General features: G+C 40.1%; 1 protein-coding gene and 1 long non-coding RNA gene across 14 annotated transcripts in view; one reads left to right on the top strand and one right to left on the bottom strand.

The window, feature by feature from the left end:
• Positions 1-17763, top strand: part of ERC2 (ELKS/RAB6-interacting/CAST family member 2) — a 530269-nt gene that overhangs the window by 435269 nt on the left and 77237 nt on the right. The gene's annotated exons all lie outside the window — the stretch shown is intronic.
• Positions 274-4450, bottom strand: LOC307209758. Its single transcript, XR_013835752.1, has 2 exons — positions 4376-4450; positions 274-654 (listed from the first exon to the last, which is right to left on the bottom strand). It is a non-coding gene; the product is annotated as an uncharacterized lncRNA (long non-coding RNA).

The raw sequence follows: 17763 nt of genomic DNA, 5'->3' as shown, positions 1-17763 counted from the left end.
ACTCACCTCACAGAGTGTTTGTCGTGAGGGAGGAAAGGAAAGGAGAATGTTAGCCGCTTTGAGACTCCTTAAAGGGAGTGAAAGGCGGGATATCAAATCCAAACTCTTCTTCTTCTTCTTCTTCTTAAAAGGAAACTACTACTACTACTACTACTACTACTAATAATAATAATAATAATAACATTGATAATTAACTGTGACCTTCAGGATTTACAGAATATTAAGAGCAAAGAGATAAGAAAAATGATTGACGAAGTCTGGAGAATCTTAGAATCAGAGAGCGAACTTCCAGGTTCATATTAAATGTTCACAGAACGCCTGTCTTTGCCAGTTGCTACTTTTTGTTGAGGGGGACATGCTAGTGCCAGGTCAGACCTTCCCTGGATTTCTTCATTGTTTTCTGTGGGCAGTTTGATTTCTATTGTGGAGGGGGGGGCGGGAATAAGGAAACTAGGTGTTTTGCAGATTACAGTCATCTTTCAGATTAGTCTCTCGTTCACACATGAAGTGTCTTTTGGCTGCTGAAAGTAGGGTTGTCATATGTCCTCTTTTTCCGGGACACGTCCTCTTTTCCATGGGTAGAGTCGTCGTAGTGATCCATAGTTAAGAGTCGGCAAATGTGTCCTCTTTTCTGCTCTTCAAAATATGGCAACCCTAGAAAGGCGGAAAGAGGGCTGGTTGAACCATGAATGTTAGCTGAAGGTGAAAGGGCAGTGGACAGCAGGGAGTGAAAGGAAACTTGCTTATAGTGAGCTTCCTGGAAGGAAGATTTGGCAGGGGAGGTGTGTGTGCCCCATGAGATTAAAAGGTACACACACTCCCTGTACTATGTGGGGACGTTCCAGAAGGAAGGAAAGGGAACAGGGCACCGTTCCCCTTTCCTGCTCTATAGAACCAGCCGCCATCATCCATACATGTGTGTGTGTGCGCGCACACACACACACACACACGCTATAGCAATTGCTCAAGTTCAGGAGTGGAACACCCCCCCAAACCTGGGCCCTCTAGCACAATAGAGCACAGCAAGGGGACACTCTCCCTTCGGGGAGAGTGGCGACTAACACTTCCCCCTTCTCCTTTCTTCACAGCCTCCTCCCACTGCCTGAACAGCACTTCAGCACTTCTGTTCCAGGTTGCCCAGAACCCTGAACAATATCTGTTGGGGTTCCCACTTGTGCTACTCAATTTGTGTTAGCAGCAAAAGATGAAAGGGAAGGGTTAGCTTCCCATGCCAGTTACTGGCGAAAGAGTGAGTCTGGATTGCTTACTATGTTGGATGATTCGTTTCCCTCGCTTGCTGCATATTATGGGTCATCCACTAACCCAGATATTTTCAGCTGCTTAGTGACTAGTGCTGATGTATTAATACAGTCAGAAGTAAAAAAATATTTAAAAAATCAGCCTGAACCTTTTTGAATTCTATGGCTCTTCTTAAAAACTTCTTTAAAACTTTGTTTCCACATACCTATTGGCTTAACAGATGGACATATGATTTCAAGCTACTAAACATCAAGGACTGTTTTAAAAGGGGCAAGAATGCGGGTTGAGGAGAGAAGGCTGGAATTAATACCTAGAAAGAATTTGATTCTGGCTCAGACTTAATTGCCTTTCATTTTTCCATCTCTATACATGCTTAAATTGAATATTGTGCATTTCTGCATCTGTTTATATTGAACAAGAAAACCTGCTACAAATGAGATTATTTTAAACATTCTTTAATAAATAAAGTGAACTCAGATGCATGTAGTTATATACACTCCTCTGAGGTATAAGGATGTTTCTTTGCAAATATAAGTAGGATTGAACTTCTATAACTAGGCCACAGGAATGTTATTTAAAAGCAACTGAGAGGCATCCATGCAAACTCCTAAATTTAATTCAGTAGTTTAACAAAATAATGTATCCTGGATTTAATGCATATTAATACCTTATGTTGCTCTCCAAATAGTCACTGGAATAAAATGTCATATTTTTCTCTTTTAAATGCAAAGTGTCTTTCGTTCTTTCACTTAACCATTTCATTTCAACCATCTTGGCTACAATCCTCAACAAACATACCTGGCAGTAAGTACCACTGACTACAAGGAGCTTCACTTCTGACCAGATATGCATATGACTGTATGGTTAGCGATGCAGTCATTAACCTACTTACTTACGTTGTGGAAATGTAATGAGTAAACAGACAGGAAAAATGAAATGAGGCATTAAAGCTGCAATTCTGTACACTTCAGAGTAAATCCCATTGAACTCAACTGGGCTTTCTTCTGAGTAGACATGCACAGAATTGTACACTTTAATCTGCTTTCTTAATGGGGACATTCCTGGCGGTTAATCTTAAACAAGTTGCATCTGTCGTGACGTGGATTTTGTAAAATTTACTCCTGGGAAAATCAAGGAGACTTAAAAACCTCATCCTATTCTCTAGGATTCTCATTTTGGAAGTTGAGTTCACCCAGGCCTTGTGTTCAGTGATGTACAAATGATTTAATGGTGTTTAGGTAGGGGTATGTCCTGGTCCCATGCATTGACTTGAATGGAACAAACATCTGCTCTGTAGCAAATATTCTGATTGTTATTGACCGAACTCCAGGCTTGTAGCCCAATATCAGCATTTCCTGGTTTTCTCATACACCTGACAGATTGTTATCCAAAAGGCACCCGATTCTTTTCTTCATTTGAAACATTTTTTTTGAAATTGGAATTAGATTACTCTTCTGATTTATTTATTTTTTTGCAAAAAAGGCATTATTATTTCAGTAATTTTGCTTAAACTTTTAGCATCAGCTTTTGACCCCCCCCCCCAATCTGTACGTTTTCTTCTCTTTCTCTAATTGCTAGTGGCTGTACAGTTGAGTGAGATATACAAAAGATCTTTCAGTCTTTGCTCCTCTTTCCTCTCATCTTACATCTTCAAGGGGAGGTTGCATGAGGGTTTGGGTTTGGTTTTTTTTTAAAAAAACACCATAAAAATTAAAAGCGAGACTGACTAGTACTGAAGCGAGGAAAAAGGCAGCTGGCCTTTTATCACCATAATTTTTGCTAAGTCTAGGAGACAGGAATGGAGATCAATTTCCCACTACCTTTTTTAATCAGCAAACTATATCCTGATTAATTTCTTAAACAGAGTATGTAAAAACAAGGTTGTTAAAAAGACACAACTTGCAAGATAAATTTCAGAATTGTAAGTTCTGATCTATCTTCATTTTTTCATCTTTCTGTTCTTCACATCAGCTTTTTAAATGACACACAACTTCTTTAATGGAGATTATCTGAATATTAGCTATATGCTCTGGAAGGTTAAAGGTCCTGTAGTTTTATCAATATCTGTTAATATTTTTTGAGTTTCTTGCACTTTCTGTAAGGCAGAGCCACTGTTAGAAAATTGGAGTAAAAATAAACAGTTTTAGGAAATAAAGCGAGGCAAGCTAAAGATTCAGTGTGCAGCTTTGATGTAGAATTCATATAAGGTCAGGGCCAGAACTAATATCAAGGAGAATGAGTTGGCCTTTCTCAAGAGGCAAATTTGGGGCTATTGTGAAAAGGTCAGCAACTTACCAGTTATTTAGTTTAAATAATTATTAATAATCGCTCAATTTTTAATTAAGAAATTGTCAAGTATTAATCAACAATCACTCAATAATAATAAATTGAATGCTTTTTTATTCTATTTTAGTTTATGGGGTGCCATTTCTACTTTAGGCACCATAATATTTTGAAACTTGTATGGAATGCTGTCATTGTGTGAGCAAAACATACTTTCTTCCGTGACTCTCACTCTGTGACTCTGAAGTCCAAGCTCAGATATTGGCCCAACTCCTGACATGCTCCCCCAGCTCTCCTTTTCAACAACCGAGTGGAGCCTCCCATTTGCATGGATCCTGTCCTCAGTGCATGGATTATGTCTGCAACCGAGAACCCCTCTGGAAGGGCTCAGTCAGTTTGTACCGGTGCATTTGACACCACCACATCCTTAGAGACAGAGGCTTGTCCAGTTCCTCCAGCTCTCTCTTGGCCTCAGGCTCAGCTGCCAAGGGAACACCCAGCAGCAGAGGTGCGATCAAGGCCAACTGTCCTTCCGCCCCCGGGATTTCCACTGTGCTGCAGGAGCCCTCCCCACCCTACTCCTCAGACTATTCTTTCCCCTCTAACAAATCCTACCACACTCTCCCCCTCCCGGATAGTGCCATGGGACCATCACACTTTCACTTGGGCAGCAGAACTTCCCCTTCCTCTCCTCCCACCTACAGATCCTCAACCTCAGAATCTGCTCCAGTGGTTGGGAGACGCCCCCAAGCAGATTTTAGGGGCAAGAGAGAAGGCTGCAGGGGAGAGAAGAAGAAGGAGTAGCCTATGGCACGAGTGTAAGTGCACTTACATAGCACTGGATGCAACCCTAAGGGCTTGAAGTTTGATGCCCTATGTTGCTTTAATAATTCCATGTTGCTTTAACAACAACAACAACAACAACAACAACAATTCTAGAGTCTTCAGAATTCTGCACACAGTATTCTAGACAGCCTCATATCACAAGGCCTGTGGAATACTTATAAGGTCTGTCTGAGGGCACACAAAAACTGCCAGACAGAAAGGACATGGTGAAGCTGCATTTTTTTAAAAAAATGTATGAACAAGAATACACAACACTTGGCCACCTTTTATTATAGAAACAACCCTCCACTCTCTTCGTAAGGTATTATGAAGTAAAGGGAATCCCTTTTACTTCCTTCACAAAAAGCCCCTGGACCTATTCACCTGTAGTTTAGAAGGCTTAATCTACTCCAGAAGGGCTCCCTTAAATTCATCTACTTTGGCCAAAAGAGGAGGAAATTACAGCCATTTTTAGGTCCCCCATTATAGTGAATGGGGAAACACTTCATTTTATACAGAGTGTCTTGGAACCTGAAACACAGACCAAAGGAAAGAGAGCATAGAAATAGACTGGAATTTTAAAGAATGCACAGATACAGATACCTGGTAAATCGTGGGGCCTTTTCACACCCCTCATATATTCTTTAAAAGCGTCAAAGTAATTTTTGACCTTTTTGGAAATGAATTACTCAGGTTATCTTTTAAATGCTGAACTATGTCACTGAAATTACTTTAATGAACTTCAGAGCAAGTCCATAAAGAAACATGCTATTAAATCAGTACAAATGCTAGTGCCTTTGAACTGTGGTTGAAGTCATTTATCCTACATTAGCTCCCTATTTCCCCCTACTTGTCTGGAAATCTTGTAATAAAAATCCATATTTGATAAGTATACCCTAGTACCATAACATCCTTTGAGAGGGGAAACAGGTAACTGGGTGGGAAGGAGAAACTTCCAATAGGTGCTTTTGTTTTTAAAATGGTGGCACAGCTAATTGGCATATTTTCAGCTCAAACATGACCCAAATCTTTCACATGACCAGATAAGGAAACTGAAGTTCTTCAAGCTTGTTACCACCCAGATTGCTGTAGCCTAGCCTAAGCTTTCGGTTTTGTTTTAATTTTATCTTACTTTTCAATATGTATTCATCCAAACCGACATTTCATCACTCCAGTTGTAGAACAATGTTCCATCAACATGAGAAACACACACACACCTAAATCTGGAACAAATTATGAAATTACAAAATAGGCAAATGCAGAAACCAATGGAATCAAGTGTTTGAGTGTGCAACCTCTGATGCATGAAGCATCTTATGAAGGACACATGATGTTTAGTTTGACCTTCAGCTTTTCAGTTTTGCTGCAATGTGATACAGCTTTTGCTCCTTTCAGAAACTGCGGCACTAACAATATTCCTTTCTGCAGCAATTCTTTTGGATTTCTGAATACACACGTTTCTCAGCATACAAACAGAGTAACATATCTATCTGAATTACAGGTTGCCATTACAACACTTTTAGTTCTGTTCTTGTTTAGAGAGGTTTGCTTGCATGAACTCCCTAAACTCATTCATCACACCTTATTGCTAATAGAGCTGTATGCTGATGTTAGCTGAACAAAGTTGCTTCCATGGTCTTTGAGACACTGCAGTAAAGTCCCCGAGCAACTCTTCTATTCCTCATAATCCCCTGACCCTAGTGCAAAAATCTTCTGCAGCACTGGGCTTCTACACCAGTGCTACAGCAACTGCATCCTGTTGACAAGTGGAGAATGACTGTGCCAAAGCTAGGGGTGAATATTCTGGAGCAGCATGAGATGGGGCACTGGAGGGTAGGAGTGAGAATCACCTAGGTTGGTCAGAGGCCTGTTGAACAAGCAGGGTAGAGAAGAAAGTCCCCTTCCATGAGCTTCCTTTTGCTTGTGGTTCTCAGGATCCAAGTGGTTGCATTTTAAAAAACCAACCCACTTTTAATGAACATGCTTTTTTCATCATGTGCTTGCCTTGATTCACACCTTTTGCCCAAGTTACAACTGTAGACACAGGCTGGATGTTTATCCCAGGGAATGAAGTTCAGTCAGGAACCAAATGCCAATAAATAACAAAACTCAAGGGGCAGTCCCATCACTCTTCTACCACTGGGCCTTCTAGTGGCTAATGCTAGTTTGAGAATTCTTAGAAGTCATATCAAGTGTTGTTTTAATGCAGGACACCAGAAATATAGCGATGTGGGTACTGTGCATATCGTCAATGGAAGGAAACCAATTGGCATAAGTTAAGGAGTACATCTGACCTTAAACATTTCAAGAAGTGCACAAGCATTTGTATTTTGAAATAGCATCACTATAAAAATGGAAATGAACTTTAGGGCATTGAGTAGGTGATGTGGTGTTGTCATCGTTTCTTTTCTTTTTGGTCATCCCTGTAAGTTTTTGGTTCGTTTCAGCTGCTAAATATATGTACATAGGAAATCAGGGTCTTTCTGCCCAGGTTTGTAACGAAGAGAATAGTTCAGATGCAGCAGCAGCAGCTCATGTAAGCCAGCAGTGCCCACCTGGCTGATGCCTTAACTGTTCACCACCACTTGTATTCCTGGCATACAGCCCCCAGTCTCCTCCCTATAGTCACACACTCACAGGCCCTCTAAGAGCAGCCTGCCCATGACACAAACACACCAAATAATACTGGAGGCTGGGGCTGGTATACCTGGTAGGAATCTGTATACCTGGTAAGTGTTCCACATTTCTAGACACATTAGTTCCAGGCTCTGTACAGCTGAAAGCTAGAACTGTGTAAGAAGTGATTATCTGATAGACCACCAGTTCCATCAAAGCAAGCAAAACATTGATTTTAAATCTGAACAGCATGGTGTGGAAAATAAAGCATTCTAAAAGTTTTAGCTTATTAGTAAATACATACAGACAAAGTATGTTAAAATGGTAGTCAGTTAAGCTTGTTAAATCTGCAGGAGTCTTTCCTCCCACCCGCATCTGATTATCATCACACTGTAGATAAAAGGCAATTAGTCTCTCAGCTCTTTTCTAGCCAGTTTATTGGCATTTAACACACAACCACTGAACAGACAGGGCCATATTAAAAATTCCACTGGTGGATAAATGACCGTAAATTTCAGACAAAGGTAAGGAGCCTTAAGAGAAGCTGTCACCAAAGTACTCAAGCAAGAAGAATGTTAGTGCAGGCAGCACACTTGTAGCCATAGTTGACTGAAAATTATTTAATCATATATTGCCAAGAAAATGTGATTATGTACACTAGGAATATGTACACTAGGAAACAAAAATGATACTCCTTGGAACTATACATAGGGTATAATAGGACCATAGCATAATATTGAAAATTAAGAGCAAAGCTGGCTGGCTGTTGCTGTTTTTGAATAAATGCATGAAATGTTTATTAAAAGAAAATTTGATTATTTCTAGATTTTTTAAAACATTTTTTCTAGAATGTGTTTTTTAATGAAATATTAGCAATTAACTGTCACATTTCCTGCAGAGATGAAATAAAAATACGATTGGAAGAATAAGATGCTACTTATTTTAGAGAATAAAATGAGTATGTTGCCTTTTTAGTCATATTGATTAACGCTAGTCACATTTCCTGAAAAATAAAGGTGATGAGGGCAGGCTCTTCCACTTTTAACAGCTGCAGAAACAGGGCATTTCAGCAGCTGCAGTGTATCATGTGGTAACGTTCTGTGCGTTCTGCAAGAGCGCGGGGCTCACAGGTGAACCCCTTCAGTGTCTCAGCAAGAGGCCAAGTCCAAAATTCAAGACTACAGCAGGATTGTGCAGGACCTTGGAGAGCTCCCAGAGTCCTACTGAAACTGCTCAGCATGCACCAAGCTACATCTGAAGCCTAACATACAGTTAACTAGACCTGTAGTGTAGAAAACCCCGCCTCCCCAGAAGAGCTAGCTAGCTCTTAAAGTGCCCTTCCCTTATTTTGCAGTTTTTGCCTTCTGCAAGACTGGGGAGACTGGGGCCGTTTGAGAGACTTCTCCTCTGAATCAGAGCAGTTGGCAAAGCTGTGTCCTGTGGCTGAGGGGCTCCTGAAAAAAGTCCTGGCAGTTCTTCCACTCAGGATGAAGCTGGAGCCTTGCCCTCCTCTGAGTCTTCCATTGGACAGTGCATGGTCCTTAGGTCATGACACCATGAGGAGGAGAAACTATTGCTTCAGGCCTCTTTTATTGTTTATCTACTACCATCTTACTTCGGTAGAATTCCTGGATTCCATTATTCTGTGCCGTGGAGCTAGCACCGCTTCCCCAGCACCTTTGCTGAGGTAATTTACTGATGAAGACTGTCCCTAGGATATCAGATCATCACTCCTAAGGAGCAAGCCATATGCACCAGCCCAAGTCCATTGGGTAGCACCTGCATACCAGAATAACTTGGGGGGAGGGGTATAGGCTTTCAGCAGTGCACTCAATGCTTTTAAGAGGAAACTTTCTTTAGATTTGTGAGGTCTAAGACTTGCTTGCATTTTCGCAAGGCAGTCCGGTTTTTGTCTTAATGGAGTGGATCCAGGAAATCATATTCCAACAAACTTCCTTCAAGGTGTGTGGTTTTTTTTTAATTATCAAAGAACCACTTTGTTCTTTGGAGAAAGCACCTCCCTCAAACAGAGAAAGTTTTTCCATTGGAGGAAGGTTCTCTGTATCTAACTCAGTATTCCTTGCTTTGTTTTTGAATAATAGTTTGGTTTGGTTGCCTCTCTCTTAAATCAGGAGCCTTCTACCAAGATGTACAGATTGAAATCCTAGCTTTTCTGAACTTGGAGTAGTATAGTTGGCATCAAGGAGATAACCCCTACATTTTGAGACTCCTTCGGGTAGTGATAAAGCAGGATATCAAATAGAGAGCCAGCATGGTGTAGTGGTTCAGAGCAGTGGACTCGTAATCTGGTGAACTGGGTTCGATTCCCCACTCCTCCTCATGCAGCTGCTGGGTGACCTTGGGCTAGTCACACTTCATTGAAGTCTCTCAGCCTCACTCACCTCACAGAGTGTTTGTTGTGGGGGAGGAAGGGAAAGGAGATTGTTAGCCGCTTTGAGACACCTTAGGGTAGTGATAAAGTGGGATATCAAATCCAAAAAATAAAATAAAATCCATTTTGACTCTTGCTCTTGATTCTAATGCGAGAGTTATATAAACACCACAGAATTAAGAGCGTACTAGTTCTCTTTTTTAGCTATAGAAATGCACATTTCAGCTTTTTTTCTGAGTTGACCTTCCACATTCTGAAACTAATTTGCCATACTCCTTTGCAACGTCTGCTCAAGGACTTCCTCTTCAGAATAATGTGCTTCTTATTAAGAGCATCCTATAAAACTCAGGAGGATTGCATACAGAGGAAGCAAGACTGAGACACATGAATTTCTATACCATAGTTAGATATATGATAGTGATGACCAAGTTGTATATCACGGTTGTTGTTGAGAAAGCAAAGGAAGAGAATGGCTGTAAATATCAGACAAACTGGCTGTCTATGTATGCAAACCTGACATATGAAGAAGAACTTGCCAAAAAGGATAAATGCAGGCACATAGCCCAAAATGTTATAAAGGTTATACAGTGAATTTATTACTTATTTAATTCCACCTCATATACAATATTTGAGGTGATAGTAAAATCCTAAAACAAAACATGATGATATAAATATTGTTATAAATAAATCTTTGCTTGTATATTTATTTGCATACCCCTCAATTAAAATATTTTGTCATAGTTTAGAACCACACCAAGAAACCTTCTATATCTATGCCTATCAAGGGATGCTGCTATGCAAATAAGGGACTTGTTCAATAATACTACTTATGTTGTTGCTGCTGCTGCTACTGCTGCTTTTGACAGCTATATGAATATAAATATTAAAGTGTAGATTATAATTCCCCATCTGTTAGGGAAACCAGCACAATTGTTGCACTATTGTTATGTTTGCCGTCATTTCATTTTCCCCTGGCAGGAACACCTAATTTTACAGGAGTACCAACAAGTAGTGAGCACCAGATTAGGCAAATCATCTTTATAATTACAAAAAATGCTCAAAAATATGACCTTTTCCATTCATTCTATTCATTATGTTTCATCATCACCAATCCATCACATTAGTCACTCTTGCCCAGGACTCACACAGGCTCAATTTATAATGATAAATTCTAATCTTGACACACACAAGATTTTCCTCAGTCATGCTCCCAGTATCTTATTTCTAACACCCAAACAATTAATTATTAATTAATGCACAGTCATTAAATAATCCCATGATTGGTAAAGAAGAGATCGCCATATATTTCTACCAAGAAGGCTACACAACTCCTAAGACCTTTTGGGAGAAAATAATTCATTATATCAGGGTAGGTAGAATGGTTGCAATCATAGAGTTTACCTAAAATAATTGGATAACTTGCTTACAGATTAAAAACATGTGTTAGCTCTATCCCTTTAAGTTTTAGGCCTTAGTATTAATTGCTGTCAGTATAGAGTAGACCAAACAAAAATAATTTTGCATCAGATCATAGTAAAGAAAAAAATCTAATAAGGGTGAGGATAACTCTGTTTTGTGTTTTGTAGGGCAAGGAGTTAATCATACAGCATCCAAAAACTGAGGCACAATACTATATATGGCTAAGACTACGGGATCTGCAAAAAATTATAACTCATACCTTTGAAAAGCAAAGAGTGAAAAAGCCCTCTGGCTCCCACAATGCTAGTCTATCTTACTCCAGCTGTCTTCCCTCTGGGGCTGATTTGAAGAGGACTGAGGAAAGGCCAAAAAGCAAATACTGGAAAAAGCACACAATTTGTAGTATATACACATCGTATTTGCTTTTTTTTTTTTTAATGATATTTATTCAAAATTTCAAAAAGAAAAAAAAAGAATGCAAGAAAAAACAAAAATACAACACATAACAAAAAACAGAAAAAAGAATAACAAAAAAAAATACAAATACAAATTACATCCTTTCATTTACCTATTTCTTGGACCTCCTCACACCTCCCTTTTTGTATTCTATCTTAATCCATTATTTCAGCAAATTCTTCCCATACTTCACAATTTTTATTTAAATAATTTGTCTTAACAATCTGTCTCTCTTTTTTTTCATTAACTCAACATATCCTTTCCAACTTTTACTATATTCTGTTATTCAATTTACCGTTGATTTCTTTAACCTTGTCTTGCCTTAAGAACCATAAAATTTCAAAAGTTTTAAACCATATTTATGCATACCTCCTTCAAACCTTTCTACTAAAGCCAATTATTTCATTTCCAACATATTCTAATATTTCATTAGTATCACACTAATTCCAAAAAGAAAATATATAAAAAGAAATTCTCTTCTAATTAAATCCAACGTCCCTTCTTCCTGGTTTCGGATTATGTCAGTCCATTCTATCCATTACATCCTGTCCATCAATCTGGTGTTCTAATGTCCGAGGCTCTCAGGTCTCTTCTACGCCCCCTCTGCAGATTTTCTTGTTCCTGTTTATACTTGCACCCTTCCCTGTCCCTTGTTGGTTTCTTTCGTAGTTTCTTCCCTCTCTCCTTGAGGAGAAGGTCTCCTGGGAATTCCAAACAGTAATAGTCTTTATTTTCTTTCATCAAGTTAGCCCATTCCCCAGAATCCCCCTCCCCTATTTTAATTTTGTAATCCAAAAGGTAGTTATTCCAAAAGTAGCTGTCAACTTGTTTCACAGTCCCACCAGAGCTAAGAGCTTCCTTGACTCCAGGCACTTCCAGATACACTCCAAATTCGATCTTCCAATGTTGCGGCTTTTGGTCATGCAGGACTTTGGATCTTTCCCTTTGTATCTTTTGAGGTGCAATCGCGACCTCTTCCATCTTCATCTGCCCTTGGACTTGCCTTATCAAGCCAGTTTCCTGTGTTCGTTGTTGTAGAATTTCTTTGTCTTTGTTTCCTGTTAGTTCATATTTACTGGCTACAGCAGTCATAAAATCCAACTTTTCATTCATCAAGTTCATTTTCTCATGCAACTGCTGCAGCATAGCAATTGTTTTGCCAAGGGCAGACGATAGAACTTCCTCCCTGCACATTTCTGTTCAAGGTCAAATAGCTGGTCCCACGGTCTAATTCTCACAACTATAACGTTTCCCTGTGAACTGCAGCAACAAACTGGCAAGCTCCCTCTAGGGGACACAGTTTCCAACGTCCATCTTTAAAAAGTATCCAACAAAGGGAAATTTACTTTCGATTTTCAAATACTTTGTTTCCTTTTTTTTTTTATAAAATTTTTATTGAGTTTTCACATTTTATAAACACAAACACACACACACAGACAAAGACAACACATATAAAGTTTCATATCCTTACTTTCCTAACCCCAGTTCTTGACCTCCCCCCACCCCCCCTTCATACATCCTAATTCAATTAAATTGGCTCAGCAAGTTCATATCTCTCATCCTTTACATATTATTATTATATATATATATTTTTAAAGAAATACTTAATTCTTATTACTTGGCCAAATTTTACTTATCCAATTTTCTTATAAATATTAAATCCTTTTCTAAGGTCGACTCAAATTCCTTCCACGAATTTCCCTTTTATCTTAAAAATAGGTCATAATAATCAAACACAAAGGTCATAAACATTTTTTTTTAAAAAAAATCTCCCCCCCCCCGCCCCGGTTTCTGTCCCTTCCCAATGTCCCCATGTCCACAAAAACAGTTTTTAGCCTGGATTCCTCACATCTGAGGCCTTTAAATCTCTGTCAGTCTCTCTCTGCCGATTTCGTTGGTAGCCCTCTTTGTTGGTCATCGGGTCTCGAAGGAGTTCTAGCTCAGTCTCATCAGATTTTCTTCCATCCAAAGTACTTGGTACCAGCTGCTGCGAAAGGTCAGCTAATCTTCCATACTCAAAGAGGAAGCCCCAATCATATTTCTTGCTTCTTTTAAATTCAAATATTCCAAGTGTTCCAGGGGCTTCCTCCCTCCTCTTTCGCATCTTTCGCAGATTTGTAATCCAAAGGTCTTCTTCTTTATGTTCTGACAATGTAGGCTTCTGGTTGGTACTCTCCATCTGTACTGGCCCTTGTTCCCTCTCCTCCTGTTCTGAAGTTATCTCTTCTAATTCAGCTGTAGATTTTTTCCCGGTCAAATCCATTGTGCATTCAGCAGAGTCACTTATTTTAGAGTTCAAGGTTATAAGTTGTTTATTCATAGCCGTAGTCTGCTCCTGCAACTTTCCCACGAGAAAAAACATTCTTTCTATCTCTGCCTGTAGTTTTCCATCTGCAGCCATTGTAGTGTTTCAATGTTTCCCCTAGGGGGATTCTGGTTACTTAATAGTCTTTTCCCAACAGTCCGTTACTTTGTTATTTCACTACTTTGTTCCCAACCAGTTTAATTCAAATATAACAAATTTAGTCCAGAAAGGTGTTAAATAATAAGATTTTTAACTTTCACTGCCCGTTTGACAGCTCCTTTGACAGCTGTCAAACTCCTTGTTCCTTTTTCTCCAGCTCACATACAGGACACTCCCGGGTCTGGGGGGGGTTTAGACAAAGGCTTCTAAAATTCCATTCTTACTCTTCAGCACAAATCTTCTGTCAAATTCATGAAAATATTATCTTTTAAAAAAACACCAAAAAGAAAAAACTCTCCACCTTAGTTCTCCGATCCTTGCTTTAAATCTTCTGTAAGCAGGGGGGGTGCGGACTTCCCTTTAGCACATCCCCCGATCGTACCGAATCCAAATTCCATTTTACTCACGGATTAATTAAAGTCCGAATTTCAGGGAAGAAAGTCAGCGGTCTCCGGCCATGGCTCGCGGCTTCGCTCCACTGCAGTAGCGGTCCACTCACAGCACCACGCCGCTCCCCGTACCCTCTCCGCAGCCTTTAAAAAGGCTCTTCGTGGGTCGGGGGGGCGCTTTAGGTGCCCGCCGAGTCACCAAGTCTGCAGGCTTCAGCGCCTGCGGTTTCTGAGGGTCCCCGCGTCACCGTCGTGGTAGAACCCTTCTCCAGCGGAGCCGATTCCCTCCGGAGCTCGGAGGGAATCCGCCATTAACCAGATCGCGCTAACCCGGAAGTCCCAAATACTTTGTTTCCTTAAAATACAAAGATGCAGAAAGCAGCGTTGAAGTTCATTTGTTTCTCTTTTTTAACTATCTGTCAAAAGTGTTCCGTTTTCAATCAATGGAGATCTCCAACCATTTCTGTCCTGACACCCGTCCCCAGGTTTGGGACGATAGAAACTTATATTCCTTTACTCTTTCTCTGCAGGATTAAACGGTCAAAATCCCCCCCCTTTTCTCCTGCTGTCAAGGGGGTTTTGTTGGTTATAAATGCAGGAAATTTCAATCTTTGAATCAATTTCCAGGCTATTCAGCTTGCAAAATCTTTACTTCAGTCTATTTACAAAAAGCGGAAGGCGGACTTCCTGTTTATACCATCCCGCTTCGTTGCCTAATTCGTGAATTTCATAAGTTTCTTAGTCAAATCTTCCGTTTTTACTCACGGGTACTTGTTTTAGAGTCCAATTGTCACCAGGAAAAAGTCAGCGCTCTCCGGCGATGGCTGTGCGGCTTCCCTCCGTGAAAGTAGCAGTCACTTCACAGCACCGCGCTGCTCACCCCACTCCGCTCCGGAGCCCCCAAAAAGTGGTTTTCCCGCGAGTGGGGGAGGCGCTCTTGGTGCTCTGCCGAACCCCACGTTCCCAGGCTTCTCCGCCTGGGATTTCTAGCGGGTCCCCACCTTCGCCGTGGTGGGAAGACCCAGTTTCCACGGAGCCCGTTCCTCCGATCGGAGGAACTCCGCCATTCGCCGATGGCGCTAACCCAGAAGTCCTGTATTTGCTTTTTTTTACCCACACTCAGAGTCCTCCTTCAACAGAAATGAACGTAAGGCTGTGGTTTGCTTATGCAATAGCCTCTGGATACCTTTCCTCAGCCATTAGTAGCATCCCTAGTAACATCCAAGTTGGACTACTGTAATGTGTCCTATGTGAGGCTGCCTCTGAAAAGTGTTCAGAAATTTCAGCTGTGATAGAGTTCGGAACTTTTTCTGGATTCTGAAGTATTCGCTCAAGGATGTTCATAATACTTGGTCATGACACCAAGCTGGAGAAGAGTTCTTCAACCCTCTCCCACTTCGCCCACCACTGTATTTTCACCCCAACCAACTCAACCTTCGCTAGAACCCAGCTTACTGCACTAGATGGTTTGAGTAATGGCAGATTGTGTGCCTGCAAATATCACTTGGGAAGTGTAGTTTCCCAGATACTCCTTACCTGCATTGGTTGCATATTTCTTTCTAGGTTCAATCCACCATTTTGGTTCTTAACCACTAAGCCCTAAATGGTCTTAAGACCTGGATACATCAGGTCCTTCAAAACATACTTCAAATGAAATATACTTCCCTGTGTACTGCCAGTAGCATAGGTCATTTCATCTGAAGTTTGGTATGGAGAAATAAAAGATAGGGCCTTTCCTTCATCACAGCACTTTTCTTGGGAAATGCCTTCCCTAAGGAGGCCTACCTGTCTCCATTATTGTACAGTTTGCATTGATTTCTTAGGAGGCCCTTAGGGGTTGGATTTAATTCTGATGTATAGTTGCTGGCTTACGATTTTATGTGAATCTGATATGCTATCGTTTCATGTTATATTTTTACCGAGAAAAGGGTAGGCTTTAAACTAATTAATAAAATCTTTATTGCGGTCCAAAGACCCATCGAACAATTTCAGAACAAAATACAGTTAAGACAGCCAACCACAAAAGAGAGAGGAACCAAGGCGGTCATTTTGTTTTGTCTCACGCATGATGATCCTTGTTTCTTTTAACTTCCAAGAGAAACTTTGCCATGGCCAGTGTAATACCACTAGACCTGTCATCCAAAAGATATTTAATATGGGAGGCATACTAATTAGTAAGTAAATAAATAAGAGACATGCGACAGGAAAGCAGCATTCTGTATCTAACTTTTCATGAATGAGTCCAAGTCACCTTGTCCTTTGTAAATCAATTTTGAATACACCTCAGAAGAAAGGAATCAAGGAAAACAGGGAACTTTTAAAGGCACAGTTAATGTTGTGTAATGACTGGCATGAAGACTGACCCATATTTTCTTTTTCACTTTTTCATTTTCCTCTGTATTAGGGATGTGGAACCTACAGGCCTTCAGATGTTGTTGGACTATAACTCCTATTTTCCATGGTCATTGGCCATATTGGCCTAGGGCTGATGTGCTGTTGGAAGTCCAACAACACTTGTAAAGACACATGCTCCTTGTTTCTGCATTACAGGAGCAGTAGGAACTTGTGGCTCTCCATAAGTTGTTGGACTCCATCTCCCATCAGCCCCAGCTAGCATGATGACAGGAGTTATAGTTCAAAAACAACTGAGGGGGACACAAGCTCCCCATCCCTGCTCTACAGTTTCAGGTCAATCATGATTTTGACATGAATGAGAAACAGAAACTACCATAGGAATGAGAAGCCAGGTATTGATATTATAGGTCACCCAGTTTAACCGGATTATCATCTTGCTGTAATTATAGTTCACCAGTTTGATTTTTTTATTATTCTAGGTTGCCAGCTTAACCAGATGATCATTTTGCTGCTTTGCTGTATCACAACAAAAATAGATGTATATCTCAAGGCTGCCAAATATTAGTGGCTGTAGATTACAATCTAGCTCACAGATTTTGCTTTGTTTACATTTTTGTTGTATGTGTGGACCAGTGTCAGGATTTTGAAGAGGTGTTTGTGGGCCAAAGAAGCAGCCATTAAAAACAATAGTGATGTTTTTGCCACATGGGAATTCACAAATGTGTATTTCCTTTACTTTGAGATATACTGTCCTTCTTAGAAAATGTAATAAGTGCTTTGTAGATGAAGATTAGAAAGATGAAGGTCAGTACTTGACAAAATAGAACTGAAAACCTAGTGAGCAGTCATCCTCAGTAAAAAAAGAAAAGAAAACCCAAACGATATCTGACTTATAAAATAAGTAAAGAGGCAATTAAAATAACCTGCCAGTTCTATGAACCATAAAGCAAAGCTGAACAGTATACTGTGTGATAATTTTTTACCAGGGGGATTGTAGTCTATTTCTTTCACTTTCTTTTGGCTTTGAAAGAGCACATTAAAACTTTTATTTCCAGCTTATGGAACTTCACACAGAGAGCAGAAAAAGAATTTGCAAAGGAATCCAAATATGGATATATTGAAAAATTCTGTATTAGATGAACTATGACAGAATACTTTGAGTGGCCAAATTGCAGCAGGGGTTCAACTTTAAAAACAGCAGGATATTGTTCGTGGCAGACATGAGTGACATATTGCAAGCAAAATGGGGGGTGAGGTGGGGTGTTTAGCTGATAAATGTATGCTTTATGTTTAGAGAGAACGTG

This window comes from Podarcis cretensis (genome assembly GCF_951804945.1).
Source record: "Podarcis cretensis genome assembly, chromosome: 2".
Taxonomy (NCBI): Eukaryota; Metazoa; Chordata; class Lepidosauria; order Squamata; family Lacertidae; genus Podarcis; species Podarcis cretensis.
The sequence above is the reverse complement of the archived record's forward strand: the minus strand, read 5'-3'. Positions and strand labels throughout refer to the sequence as shown.